Genomic DNA, 16037 nt, shown 5'->3' with positions numbered 1-16037 from the left:
CTTAAAATTGTGGTCTATTTCAAGTTCAAAATAACCTAGCAGGTCCTTATTCCAAAATGTAGAAGTCAAAAATGGTTTAGAGAATACTACATTATCTTGCTTGTCTAGCACATATTTTTCAAAGGTATGCACTCTGCAACCAGGCTTTCATATTTTCCTTCATAACAATTACATTTCAAAGAGCTTGTTGCCACTGAAAACACCTCCTTTCAGGCCAACTCCTCCTATTTTTCTTCTCTGCTTATAGCAGTTATGTGGCTGTAATAACACAAAGGAATCCACATGATTTCAGTGCATGACTCATTTCCAGCAAATCAACACACACATTCTCAATTTTTCATGCATGAGAGATGTGTAAAACTATAAAAATGTTTGGACATTTGAGAAGACTAAATCAACAGAGAGTAAGCGTTTTATCAAATCTACAAGTGAAATTAAACTTTAATTTGAATAAATAAACTGTACCATGAAAGACGAGTTGCTATCCATCTGAGCTAAAATGATGAAGCATAATTGTATCTATGTTAATAGATCCACCAAGCACAAGGAAATTGCAGCAGAGACTCCTGTATGAACATGCTGATGATTCACAGGTGTGTAGGCATGGGTTGTAAACACAGATGGAAAGGGTGACAAATATATGAATATATGAGTTACTATCGTGGTCTGCCTCTCTTCAAAGATGGCATTTATTTTTCCTAATCCTTAGGTAGTTTCAAAAAGGTGTCTATGAGATAGCAATGATGATATCCATTTTCAAAGTGCCTCTGACTGAATTAACAGATAAAATCAACTTAGAAAATTTTCAAAGGAAAATATTATCCATGCTACGGTAATAAAGTAAACATTGGCCAGCTCTAAAAGAGAGGCACACAATGATCAACGATATTGGTCGTTTGCTAAGAGAATGGATCTTTTGTTTCTTTGAGACAGAGTCTCCCTCTGTCACCCAGGCTAGAATGCAGTGGCATGAACATGGCTCACTGCAGCCTGGACCTCCTGGGCTCATGTGATCCTCAGGGCTCATGTGATCCTCCAGGCTCAGCCTCCTAAGTAGCTGAGATTACAGCCAAGTGCTCCCACACCCAACTAGGGGTGTGTGTGTGTGTGTGTGTGTGTGTGTGTGTGGTGCATGTGTGTGGACAGGGTCTCACTATGTTCCCCAGGCTGGTCTCAAACTCCTGCCCTGAAGTGATCCTCCTACCGTGGTCTCCCAAAGTGCTGGGATTACAGGCGCGCGCCATTGCATCCAGCCAAGAGTAGATCTTAAGTATTGTCACCACACACACACAAAAAGATAAATATGTGAGGTGATAGATATATTAATTAGCTTGATGTTGGTAATCATTTCACAGTATATCTGTACATCAAAACATCATGCTGTCCATGTAAATACATACAATTTTTATTTGTCAATTATATCTCAATAAAGCTAAAGGAAAATAACTTTAAAGAATTTTTATATCATCAAGTTGTCAAGGAAAATCACTTTTAAGAGGAACAGCATGTATCCTGAGTATATTTGGACATGACATCAGAACCCCTGTTGCCAAATAATTCATTCACTGAAGCAAATGTCTCCATTAAGATATTTTGTTACTTAAGATTCGACCACTGTTATCCTTGACAATGGTAATAATAGTTATAAACCCTACTTCTGTTTATTGCAAATATCGGAACAAGCTTAAGTCCTCTATTCCATATTCTTTATTCTTTAGTAAATTACTGAAGTGTAGTGAAGGGTTCCACAAAACTTGTTTTCAGAAGCAAAAGGAAAAAAGTCAACAAGTAAGTGAAAGTTACTCAGACGATGAATAGAAGATTCTTTTCATTTTTAAGACCCTGGACAGAAAATAACACTATGGTTAGAGAAAGAGCTATAGAAGCAAAAGACATGAGTTGGCATTTTTACTTTATCACTGGCTAATTGTGGGACCTCACTTTCTTTTCCTGGAAAGTGAGGATAGTATTTAGTGCCTATTTCATAGGCTTGTGGCAGAAATTATAGATAATACTCTGGAACGGTGCTGGACACACAGTCTGCTTTTGACAAATTTTAACTATTATATCTACCCACGATATGATTACCATATTAGACATACAGAATAGCAACCCTTGCCAAAAAAAGAAAAGGGAAACAATTAGTCCAGTAGCACTATTCCATGTACTATAAATTATTCATTTCATCATTATAAACATCTGAATACATGGCCACCTTAAGGACAGACTAAGACATCAGAAATGTGTTTTTCCTAAATAACGCCCAATTTCAACTGTAAATAGACCAACCTTCTTGAAGATTAAAAATAGAAATATTTTTAAAACTACCACTATTCAGGGTTATCTAAAAGTATATCCAGATAAGAACATAATTTTCAAATACTAATCATCCCCAAATATATTTATCTTATAACATTGCTTGCATTCCTTTTAATAATTAATTTCAAGAGGAAACCAATGCACACATTGCCTTCCCAGAATCTATTCCTTCTCATCCCATGAGAGTACAATTTCTATGTGGCTTAAGAAAAATTGATTGCCTGCTGTCTCAAGGGGGGTAACAGATAGGACATGACTAAGACTATTCAGTTTATTCTTTCTGGCTGGGCACAGTGGCTTATGCCTGTAATCCCAGCACTTTAGAAGGCCGAGGCAGGCGGATCACCTGAGGTCAGAAGTTCGAGACCAGCCTGGCCAACATGGTGAAACCCCATCTCTAGTAAAAATACAAAAATTAGCCAGGTTTGGTGGTGGGCGCCTGTAATCCCAGGTACTCTGGAAGCTGAGGCAGGAGAATTGCTTGGACCCAGGTACCCGGAAGGCAGAAGTTGCAGTGAGCCAAGATCACGCCACTGCACTGCAGCCTGGGCAACGAGAGCAAAACTCCATCTCAAAAAAAAAAAAAAAGAAGAGTTTTTTCTTTCTTGCACAATGACTGGTTCAAGAAGTGGACATGCAATTCAAGCCAGAGCAATCAGAGTTAATGTTCATATTTTCTTTAAAATTGCCTAGACAGAAGAGTTCCCCTACTCCCCAATGTCTGCGTAGAGTCCATAAGAGCAACTAATCTAAGAATAAGGCTAAAGCTCAAAGTAGGGCAGAGCCTGGAGATAGCAAAGAACCACAGCCTGCACCCTGAAGGGCATCATAATCCTTTGCCATTTTTACTTCTGTAAACCATAACTATTACTATCTGTATTTTATCCATACTAGGATTTGTTATTTGTTACAAAGGTTTCTAAATAATAGAAGAATGCAGGGTAGACACTAAAGATCTTGGCCTAGGAATCTAAAACAAAGCAAAACAAAAAAGTGGCTTAAAAAAATAAGATACTGAGTGAGTAGATGGATGTTCCCTGGAACTTTTAATCTTACTTCTTGCTATTCATAGGGTAGCGAAGATCAAATGAGAAACTACATGCAAATAAGAAGCACAGTGCCCGGCACATAGCACACAATAAACACTCAGTCCTCCTATTTATACCTATCTTCTTGTCCTCTTGAAGAGAGGATGGAAACTGGCATTAGCATTAAGCATTTCCAATAACCATAAGTAATATTTGCATGAGAAAAATCTGAATTTACTAAAACTTTATCTTAACATATCTTCCTATTTGAAATTAATACATGGTTAATTATATTTGGCACTTCAATAGTTCCAATAACTTTCTAACTTTTCTTGTAACACAAAGTTCAAGAGATTTTGTTTAGTGTACATCCTCTCCCCTCTCAACACTTACCTTCCAGGGCCTTTAAAGCTTCCCCAGTTACTGAAGATGATAATGTTACCCCTTGTCCTTCATTCATTCACAATAACAGGTCAGTAAGTTAATTCACAGCCTTAATTGCTATGTACCTCTAACAGCCAGATGAAGGATTAACTCTGATGCATTCATTCAAATGGATACTGATTAAGAGCCTACTATGTGCAGGCTCGATACTAAGTTCACTGGGTGCAACCAGAAACAAACCAAAAAAGGCTTTGAGTCTAGTGAAAAAGACAAGCAAAATTCAAACATTCACACAGGAAGACATAAATTGCAATTGTGACAAGTGCTGTAAAGAAGAGCATGAGTAGGATGAAAGCTCCTAAAATGGAGACCCTCAGGGAGGTTACAGGAGACATCCCTGGGGAGCTGATAATTGGTCTGAGGCTCAGAAAAGAGGTGAGAGAAGAGTGTGCTTCAGGCAGACGCAACAAGTACTGTGGCAAGGAAAAGCAATGCGTTTTAGTGAGGCTTCTCACAAAAACCAACAGAGCTGGGTGTGAGACTGGAGATTGTGAAGAATCCACACTGTCCATTCAGTCACAATATACTCTAGATGTCCGTACAGCTGGGCTACAAGTGGGACTGATGCTAGATACATCAAGGTTACATTTATACATTAGACACTGTAATTTATCTGCTTAAATCTCTATCAGAGAGTGAATGATGTATTTTAAGGCCTATCTGGCTTTCTTATTTAAAAAAAAAAAAAAAAAACACGGCTGGGAACAGTGGCTCACGCCTGTAATCCCAGCACTTTGGCAGGCCAAGGCAGGTGGATAGCTTCAGGTCAGGAGCTTGAGACCAGCCTGACCAACATGGTGAAACCCCATCTCTACTAAAAATACAAAATTTAGCCATGTGTGATGGTGGGGACCTGTAATCCCAGCTACTCAGGAGGCTGAGGCAGGAGAATCACTTGAACCTGGGAGGCAAAGGTTGTAGTGAGCCAAGATCATGCCACTGCACTCCATCCTGGGCCATAAAGTGAGACTTAATCTTGGAAAAAAAAAAAAAAAAAAGACACTCCAGACCTACTAATTTCAAATCTTTGTGAGTATAATCCAAAAATCCACGTTTTCAACTAGCTCCCAAGGTGCGGCTTATGCACTCTGCAGAATGAGAGTGAGTGATTACAGCAAGATTACTCCCTGAAGTGAACGATGTAGTCCACCCTTAGAAAATCCTTCAAATAAACCAATCCATACATTAATGAAATAGAATGTTAGCACCATATAAAATGTTTAAATATTCTAAACAAATTCAATGCCTTTTTAAAGCATAGATCTCCTCCTTTATAATTAAAAATATAACTTTTCAAAAAGACAATTTCATAAATACTGATTCAAATACTTGAAGAATGCAGACACAAAGAAAAATGCAAATGTACACCTCCATCTTTCACAAGAGTGCTAACAGCACAAAGTAAAAAGGGATTCTGTCTGGAGTAGATGTGCTTTTTATAAAGTAATCTGGAGACTCAAACAATAGAAAGCTCTCCAGTTTTCCTTATTCTACATTTCTACATCTAGGATACTAACTACTGACATGATGACGCACATGAGATCTGAAAGAAAGGAACTTTTCCCCCATGAACTCCTTATATAGACCTTAAAAATAGGCATCGCTTTGGATCAGATACCCATTATCAATTTGGACAGAGAATGTCTAAACCACTATTATCTGCAAATGATTCATGAGTGCAGGTATTTCGCTACCTGAGGATTTTAGTGAAACCATAAATATAAGAAAAGAGAGAAGCTGGAATTCATAAACGGCCTTAAAAAATATCTAGGGTATAAAATTCTGTCCAATCTAAAGAAAAATGTAATTTACTAAATTTGACTCGTGCTGTCTATTTCTAAAAGAGGTCTTCCTTATTTATCCGCTATTTTGCATGTTGGGCCCACCATTCCACAACAACAAACACAAGAGCTAAAGAGCCCACTGAAACTCACTCATTGTGAAAGCAGCTTTTCATGTAAATATAAATCATTGATCATGTAGAGTTAACACTTAAAACAAACTAGCATAATAATACCTTTAAAGACTCGCAAAGCCATGACTTAACAAGGGAAAACTGAAGCTATTTCTACATTTAAAAAGTGAAAAAAAGAAAAATTTTGAAACATGCACATACACACACATATACATACATGTATTTCTGGCACATGATATGTAAGGTAATATAAAAATCTCCAAGTACTATCTTTCCTATTCAAATTCCAAAGGTAAAAGCAACCCACTGTCTTCTTATATCAAAGATACAGTTATTTGACCAATTAATCTACAGATAAATGAACAATATCCTTCTCTGACATTTATAAAGTTAAGCATGCATATTAAATCATTGAAATTTTTAAGGGCTTATTTCTCTTTCTGCAGTTCTTTTTGAGACACATCCACCCTTTAACATAAATAAAACCTCTAGAGTCCACCCATTAATCAAAGACCACTAAAACCTAGCATAAAAAGGAATGTATAGCACATGATTGGCTACTGAATGAATACCTAGTGATAAAAAATGCATAAAACTAATCTTTTACATTATGACTACTATATCCACTATTCGTGGACTGTTTTCCTCATATCAGGTATGGTGCTTAACGTTTTACAAAAGAACACAGCGTTCAACCCTAGCAAGTCTGTTGGAGGTACTCATTATTATTCCCATTTCATAGAAGAGAAAATTGAGACCCAAGGTCAACTGGTTTACAAGGGTCAAAGCTGTGATACAGCCCATGATCATCTGATTTCAAAACCTATGCTCTTCACATGTAAGCAATATAAATAATATTTTTCCAAACAGCCCAAACATTTAGTCTAAATAGGACTCCCAATGTCTTAAGCTCATTTCAAGAATATACATTTGTCGTGCCTTCTTTTCTTGAGACAGAGTCTTGCTCTGTGGCCCAGGTTGGAGTGCAGTGGGATGATCTCAGCTCACTGCAGCCTCCGCCTCCCAGGTTCAAGAAATTCTCTGCCTCAGCCTCCCGAGTAGCTGGGATTACAGGCATGTGCTACCACCCAAGGCTAATTTTTGTATTTTTAGTAGAGACGGGGTTGCACCATTTTGGCCAGGCTGGTCTTGAACTCCTGGCCTCAGGTGATCCGCCTGCCTTGGCATCCCAAAGTGCTGGGATTACAGGCATGAACCACCCCATCTGACCTATGGTGCCTTTTATAAGGAAAGTTCACTCTTGAGTGCCATAACTATGGGCTTGCTGGTTTCGGATTACTGGTTTGGTCTGAACTGACCAAGTGATTTCCGTAATCAAGAGTATGCAGCAGTGGTAGCTAAAGGTTCAGGGTATAATGTTGTGACCTCAAAAGAAAGGCTTTTTTTCCTCTAAAATAAATTACTAGCTTGTATTAGATCATTTGACTTTTTGGTACCAAACTTATACCAACTAAAACAATTCATCCAATACGATTCAAAAAATGTTAATATCGGATCAGCAACGTGATGAGTTCAGAAAGTGTCTAAATTAAATAATTATGTCAATTTAACAGAGTTCTCCAGTCAAAATAAAGCAAAGGTTCATGACAATCACTACCATAATTTGGGTTGGTTCTGGCCATGGGCCCCCATCTAGGTGAAGAGCTGAGAAATGCACACCTACTTCCCAACTACAACAAAAGGCATTGTTTTGCCTTTATGTTTTGAAACCTGCTAAAATGCAAATAGGCTGGAAAGAGAGAACAACTTATACATCATCAGTTATTTACCTCTCAGTGTGGACAGGCTGACTGGAATCTTTCCTGGGAGAAGATTTGTCTATAAAATAGAAAGTGAAAGAAAGGTGGGAACATTAGCACCTGGCAGAGCAAGGAGCTAGCAGAAGTGGAAGCTGCTGAAGGATGAGGGAGTTGGAGAGCATCAACAATAGAGACTTCCTACATGCCAGTCTGGCCATGCCCAGCCAGTGTTGAAGGCCATTCTTGCTCAGTGGGAAGATTCAGTGGCTGGTCCAGAGACAGCATTCCTGAGTGCTACAGGCAGGCCTGAATCAGGGGTCCCGTACTGCCTGCAGATCTGTTGTCTTCAACACCAAGGAACTGCCTGTGAGACTGACCACAGATACACAAGCACTCTGAAGTGAATACGTGAAACCCGAAGAAAACGGTAAAATTTCTAAAGCAGTGAACATATTTTAAGACTTTCTCAATCTTCCTCTTTTGGAGACACTCCTTGTGGAATATGAAGTGATGAGCATTCCTGAGGTTTCAGGGAGCAGGCCCAGTCTCTCACGTCCCCACCCTAGTGCCTGAGTCCACAATCCAGTACCTCCTAACCAACAGGCTTTATTATTATACTGTCATTGGAAGGAGTCTTTGAAACAACTGTTGACTTCAATAATCAATCAATTCTTGTCAGAGGTGTTCTGCAACCTCTCCACAAGAATCAGAAAGTAATTCCAATCACCTTAAATCATGCCATTTCACCCAGAGACCTTTACTGTGAATTAGGGAAGGGGGGAGATCAGAAGCAGAGAGATAAAATACCTTTTGCATATTTTAATCATAATCAGTCACTTTATTTCATGACTGAATGGTGTTTGCTATCATTTCATTATAGTGAATCATCTCCAGGAGAAGATTCCAAATTGAAGCAATTCCTCGGAAACAAACAAACAAACAAAAAAACATGCACAGCCCCCTGCCCTGATATTTCTAAGTAGCCCGACGAACACAGTCGCAAGTAGTGTTTCCCAGCAATAAAGTTGTTCTTGCTTTTCTTGGATTTTTTAAATGTAAATTGTTCAAAAACTATTTTAATCCCAGAATTCATATAGGGAGTGAGGTGACTTGGCTCTTTAACAGTATCCAGAACCATCTATTTAGATATACAAGGCTGTAATCATGGTTCTACTGTAGCAAAGGAAAAAGAAGGGTAAGACCACATAAAGGGTGTGAACAGCTCAATATTAAATGTTGGGGAAAACTACAGTTGAACTAGGACTGGTTAGTCTCCATTATTGCTTTGGGACTAGGTGAAGGAGGTATTTCAAATCACCATTATATATATATATATATATATATATATATATATATATATGTGTGTGTGATGTGTAGAAGACCAAGACATACAAGAATATAAAATCGATGGGGAATATAGCTGCTAACCGTACCAGTGTGATACAGATTTAAATTGCCTACTTTATTTTAAATATGTCCTATCTGAAAAATAAATCCTTGTGTTTTATCTTCTGCATAAAAATTTACCACAAAATAGCATTAACTTTATTTTAGCAGTAGCAATGATATTTATATGAAACAAAATCTGTGAAACAGATCATAACTACTACTTCTCTTCCTTAAATGACTCCTAGGTTAAAAAAATAATAAAAAGTGAGGAGAGAACAGAGAAAAGGATAATGTAAAGTTCAGCCATCAAAAATGGCTTCATTAAGATCCTTAATGAAGCTCACGGGAGCCATTTATTGACTCCTCAACTATTAAGATGGAACATTATTACTGCTTTAATAGTATTTCCATTTTCATTTAGGAAATAACTAATCAAGGGATCAATGTACCAAAGACTTTATTTTCTTTCCCTTGGGTCACTGCAAGTACATTTTTTAAAATGCAAAAAAGCATTAGGAGCAATTCCCCCTGGCACCATATCGCATGAACAATTTAAAGAAATAACAAGAAGGGTGAAAGGTCAACAGCTACCGATCTGAGCACTGTTATAAAACAAATGAAACTCGGTGAGTGGAAAGTCTCCCTTTCTGGGAGAGGGAAGGGATCCCTTCCACTGCAGGGAAGCTTCCCCTCCAAGGTATGCAAAGTGCCTCCACCCTGACCTGCTGTCAACCTGTAAAACATTTCTATTTCTCAGACTCACTTAGAATGCAAACTACTGTTTTCCTGGTAGTTCTCACAGCTCTGCTTCCTTTGAGGTACAGATGTGTAGCCACAGAACCCAATCAGATAACACCTATTTACATATTTATAAAGTCTCCTGTAAAATCTCCTATCAATTGTTGCTGCTATATATAGGCCTTTCAAAGTATCTTGTGGGCCCGGCGCTCTACTGCACCGCTCCCTTCAGGAACCTGATATATCGCATAATGTGATTTCAATGTAAATGGGGCCCATCACACAATTACACCACTTCACAAACTCTTTTTCTGCTGGGGTAGCTTAAATCTAAACACACTCAAGCAGCTTGCTGCACTGGAGCAAGATTTCTTCCACATTAAAAATTTTTTTTTTTTTTCAAAAAAAATCCAAAACCCCAACACAACAATGCGAGGGGGAAAAAAAAATCTGAACGTTTTCTGCAGAAAGATGGGCCGTCTCCAAATCCTTGTGCCCTATCAGACAAATTAAAGTAAATCAAGCATGAAATGAAGCCGAAGAGCCCCGAGATAAGGCTCCTTTAAGTCGTTTACAGATTAGGATAGAAGAGGTGCATCTGGTCTCTGGCAGTGAAGGAGGCCAGTTTCTCAGCTCACAATAGCAGCCTGTGTATAGGATTACCTTACCTTGTCACTGACAAGGGAGGAGGCGCCTGTCTGCAAGACATCTCTAACCAACTTCCTAACATTCCTGGTTAAGGTCTCTTATTAAAGTATTAATTGTTATGAGAGAAATACATTTTGATAAAACAAAACAACCCCCAGCCCATGCCCCTAAAAAAAAAAAAATCCCACAGACTGATTTATGAACTGGTCAGAAGCTGATAAACTCAGGAGGTTGTGGGTGGGGGTCGGCTACCAGCAGATGAGCCTCTTCTCTTAATCAGGCAAGACTCTTCTGCTAGAGACAGAAGCTGATAAGTTTCCAGCAGGAATTAGTGACACGGCCAGGAAACTGTGTTACTGGTTGGACTGGTACTCTAGCAGTTGCCAGAAGGACCTCTCTTGTTATCAGATGGGATTTTGCTGCTGTAAACGGTGAGGTATTCTCCAAAAGAAACTGGACACTCTCTCAAAATGTTACGTGATTAATAGTTAAACTATAATAGTAGGTGGGTGTAAGATTTTCTTGGAAGCATCTGGAATCCTGCAGCTTCTCAGTGAAGACCTTTTCTTTCCTTGGCACTCCTAGCAGGCTGGAAACTATCCCTTCTTTCCTTCCTTGACAAAGAACTTTTTCTTCTCCAATAAATTTTATTTATACCTTGTTTCTATCTAAGGAAATTCTTAATTTTCCACCACGGCTGAAAGACTGCCATCAGCCTAACCTACTCCTCAGTTTCAATTACTCTCAACTCCATTCTACCTCAGTTTTCTGATTATATAGGGTAGTGATGATGGAGGGAGTGGTGGGGTTACTGTTTTCTCCTCTCCATGGGTACAAGCACAACTTTTCCCCAAGACTAAATAAGACAACCATTTCATTGGTTGGGCCGTTTTTGCACACTGTAGTGAAACCACCTGAGAATGAAACAGTACAATTCTACTAGGGCATTAAGCATTACACTCTATTTCAATAAAAGCTACTTCATTGTGCCTAAGGGCACATGACATTCATATTGCTCTTTACAGTTTATAATGTGTTGCCATTTGTATTTTCACATTTGAATTTCACATGCAACACTTTGAGATAGGTAATATTACCAAAACATTTTGATGAATAAAGTGAGGCCCAACTGGATTAAGTGACTTGCCCATAATCATTATGGTGGTTACATGCGAAGTCTAGACATAGAACCAAACCCCACATTCCTTCCCAATATATAAGATTGCCTGACTATAATAATTTCTTCATGTTTGAATAAAAGGATTCATGAAGAAATTCTCACATTGTTAAATGATAGACACAAGTACTCACCCCTAACCTGAGATCACTCTTAGTCTCTGATTTGTGTGGTCTGCAGCATTGAGAGACACATGACATGTGTTAAGACACAGATATGAATGCAGGTAGATATGCTTTCATCTTAGATAACTGTATTCAGGATCTTTAGGTTAACATTATCAAATCATCTTATTAATAACAAAACATTTGATTGCATGAACTTTAAACATGGCCTTGGTCTGACTCTCCTGGATCCATCATCTGTTCTCTCTACATTTCCAAAATTATCTCTTATTATGCTGTTTCAAAGGATCTACTATCTTTTTTTTTTTTTTGAGACGGAGACTGGCTCTGTGGCCCAGGCTGGAGTGCAGTGGCACAATCTTGGCTCACTGCAAGCTCCGCCTCCTAGGTTCACACCATTCTCCTGCCTCAGCCTCCCAAGTAGCTGGGACTACAGGTGCCCACCACCACACCTGGCTAATTTTTTGTATTTTTTAGTAGAGACGGGGTTTCACCATGTTAGCCAGGATGGTCTTGATCTCCTGACCTCGTGATCTGCCCGCCTCAGCCTCCCAAATTGCTGGGCAAGGGATCTACTTTCAACCCTGTTAATGTATATGATTTTATTTCTTTTCGAGTTTAGATACGATACTTACTGAAAAATAAGTGAATACATCTTTTGCAGATAATGTTTCTTATAAGTAAAAAAACACCATGAATGCAATTTTATTTAATGTCATTTCCCAAATTTCCATTCTGACACCAATAGACAATAAAACAAAATATTGCATTCTCGACGGAAGGTATCTTTGAGCGAGGTTTGTTAGCTGGGAAAGTAAAAGTTCAAATATAAAGTGATTTTTAAAATATTATATTTCATTTTTAAGAAATAATCTGAATTAGAAGATTCTACCTGCTAAAGGAAACAATTTAGCGTCGTGTTACAAAGCACTTGGAAAATAACTCCTAATAGTAAACTCTGTGCATGTGCATGTAGATGAAAACTTGATGAAATTCATATGTTCAAAACATTTATGAATATGTCTGTAATTATTTTGAGTGGAGTAGGTTGAGCATAATCCTTCTCTCAGCATAGAATTGATATATTTACAAATCTGTGACCAAATGATGATATCTAACAAGTGCTCACTGCTTGCTGCTCCAAAATAATAAACTATCTTAAATTATGCCAAAAAAGATAAGAGACATGCTTTATTTCCCTATTTATTAATACTGTGAGGAGGTGACATTTATTCATGATATTTACAGTGCTTCTTTACACTTGACTTTGGGGAAGGCACTTTTTTTGCTTCTTCATTGTGTATGATTTGGAAACAGATTTATTTCTGCTTTAAAAATATCATTGTTAAAAAAGAGTTACAATATATTCTTCCTCCATAAAATATTTCTGTCAAACACAGGCTAAAATATTCTTCATACATTTTATGTCATATTTTACCATTATTGGAATTTGAAACTGAAATTTCTTTATACAATAGGCATAAAATGAATTTATGGTATGGCATTTTATTGCCTTTTGTGTATAAATTGGCTATATATATCTCATTGATTACCAGTGATTAATCATTAGCTTAACCATTACGAATTTTCTTAAAGGAGTAGTAATAATGTTTGAAATGTAGCAGGATACTTGAATCTTTCTTACGTGGTTTTTAGTGAGGTAATATAGCATTTAACTAATTACAGAAACAGTAAAAGCCAAATACTGTATTTCTATTTTACTGACTTTATTAGAATGTCAACAGAAAAAAAAATTATGTTTTAATATGCTGCTTTGGGAGCTATTTTCCCATGTAAGTTAAAGATGTCCTAAGACAAACATTATTTTGAGTTTGTATCTACGTAGTGAATGAATGAAGAAATAAACTAAATGACTGACACATTCCCCTATGTGCTGTGTGTGTGTGTTTCTCTAGACCTAAATCAATGTGACTCAAAGTTGCAGTTCTTAAACTTCCTATTGCTGGTCTTTTTACAGTAACAAAGTGTCATTAATACTATTACTACTAGTAGTACTAGTAACCATTTATAGACGATCTACTGTGTGTGCACTTTGATTATACCAAGTTTGCTTCTTAAATTACATCTTTTAATTCTCACAGCAGCTAACCTTGCAGAGTAGATACAATTTATTTCATTTTACAGCTGAAAATCGAAGGCTCAGAGAACCGAAATACTGGTGGTCAAGAGTCAGGATTCACACCTAGGTCTGTATTCCAAACCCATGTAATTTTCTGTGTGCCTTGCAATCTAATCTGGGGTCCTTTCATAATACAAATTAGACTGACATTTTTGCAAATAGTCAAATATGTTTGTCTCAGAAAAAAACCGGTAATCGTTCCTTATTAATAATACTTTTTTCTTTTTGAAATTTTAATTGTAGATTATCTAATTCATGGATAAGAAAATACTATTCCCACAATAATTTATGGGAAATACAATTAGGTACTATAAACTTGTTCTCTCTTAATTTTTCCCTTCCCTAGGAATCCAAGTAAACTTAATAAGCCTCAGGACTCAACAAGGCATGTTAACATAAGCACATCAATTTCTAATTAGAAATCATTATTATACGGTGTCAGAACATGGTTGCGAAATACAAGTTAACGTGCTAAATCTACTGATCCTCAAGAAGTAACTAACTTTGCATTTTCGCAACATTCCTTATTTTCTGCATGTTATAGCCACACCTATTAAACTTACAGTGTGTTCACGCAGGCTAGGAACTGATAATCTATCACAGAAGTCAAACTAAAAAAGCACGATGGCCTGCTTTATTTAATGACCTCCAATTTAAGAAGGCTGTTGAAGTTCTGATGCCATCACTTCTGCGATTTCTCTTTGAAGAGTTTCTTAAACTGAGGAAGTGTAATTTTTTGACACATCACTAGGAAGTTCCAAATCATGTGAGGGACATGGAGCCAAGGTTTGTCATACTTGTTAGTGGTGATGGCAGCATTTGTCTATCTTAAAACCTCTTCCACTTCTCCTCTGCTCCTGCTGCTGCTTATCAACTCTCAGTCAACCATATTCTCTGAGCAATCTTGTGTTCTCCTAGACTAAATAAAGACAAGATGATAATATCCTCTTCTGTCTTCCTGTATGCAATTAAGAGGGATGAAATGGGCAGTGCTCTTGGCAGGAATTCTCAGGGAGTTGTGGAAGAAAAATGTTTAAGAACCACTCCCTTGGATTTAATCCTAGGGGAGTTATCTCTAAGAAAGCCCTGTTCCTTACTTCTTGACAAGCCACAGAATACAAACATTTAAAAAATAAGGGCAGCTCCAACCAACTATCTGCAAGGGAATGTTATTCATGAAATAATGGGGTTCAAATGGTACCACAAAACAGAATGGATACCAGCAGCGACTGCAGTGATTAATAAACCTTAAAATTCTTCTACTGCGAGCCAAGGAATCAAGTTCATCATTCAATCACTTCAAATTGTTTTCTAGGTCATTGTTAGGGTGAGTTATAATAAAAACACTTTTCCTCCTCTACCACATACCTTTTCTAGTCAAATAGCTTAAATAAGGCATTATAAATGTGAGTAAATAGTACCTTCCTTAAGGGTGCTTGGAACTATGTGCTAATAGTGTTTATTATTTTCTCTCTACAAATACTTTAAAGTATGTTAAGCTTTCATGGCACACTCCTGTTAGTTCATTAATAATATCACATAACCCTGCTCACAGATATCAAGTGTGGCTCACTGATATTTTGGACTCTGTTCCCAATGCATAGAGCCAGGCCAGTCTTTTTTCCTATCTTTTATCTGTCTCATTCCCATGGTCTTTATCTTGTTTTTTCCATAGACTATTTTCCCAAAATGTCAAAATTGTTTGGAAATTTATTCTTATCTACATAGTTAACAAATTTTATTATTGCTCACCAGCATATGATCTGTAAACTAAATGTTCTCAAATCTACAATCTAGGTCAGGATAAAGGTGCTCCATTCAGTTATTTCTGGACCATTACATATCAACATTCCTTCCTGATTAATATAAAAGCCCTCTTCTACCCTCTTCGAGTTGCTCCCTTTATGTGTGGTTTCTATAGAGTTTATGAATATAATTTATTTCCAGGGGGCCTTTCAGAATCCAATAGTTACCTGATATCACTTACACACCTTGAAACAACAGTTAAGACTGAATAATTATTAGTAAAACTGATAGCTTTATTTGCTTGTTATTCAGTCTCTGGACTGTCACCTTTTAGATGTGCCCATAAGACACGAGATGCTGCTAAATATTTCCTGGAATTTGGACTCTCTCCTTTTGGTATAAAAGGGATTTGGCTTATCTACATGCCTCTATACCAGTCCAATTCCATCTTCATCAATGGAAACATAACTGGTCTTATTAACAATAACACCTGCTCATAAGCCAATTGATATGGCCCCTATGGATGATGACTAGTAGCTGATAATCAACCGTGGAGTATGAATCCACAGACAACTGTGCACTCACCTAACCCAAGTATGGTCTAGACC

General features: G+C 37.5%; 1 protein-coding gene across 7 annotated transcripts in view; it reads right to left on the bottom strand.

Annotated features, from left to right (window-relative positions):
• The window catches only part of ZFPM2 (zinc finger protein, FOG family member 2), a 486710-nt gene that overhangs the window by 280959 nt on the left and 189714 nt on the right, over positions 1-16037 (bottom strand). The window contains exon 1 of one of the 7 annotated variants that reach the window (XM_063669021.1): positions 7497-7540. The exons of the other annotated variants lie outside the window; for them this stretch is intronic. The gene's annotated coding sequence lies outside the window, so the exon portion shown is untranslated. Of the gene's footprint in view, positions 1-7496; positions 7541-16037 lie in introns of those variants that run through there. 7 annotated transcript variants of the gene reach the window in all.

The sequence above is a fragment of the Pongo pygmaeus genome, chromosome 7, assembly GCF_028885625.2.
Source record: "Pongo pygmaeus isolate AG05252 chromosome 7, NHGRI_mPonPyg2-v2.0_pri, whole genome shotgun sequence".
NCBI lineage: Eukaryota > Metazoa > Chordata > Mammalia > Primates > Hominidae > Pongo > Pongo pygmaeus.
Note: the sequence above shows the minus strand (reverse complement) of the source record. Positions and strands in the feature narration are given on the sequence as shown.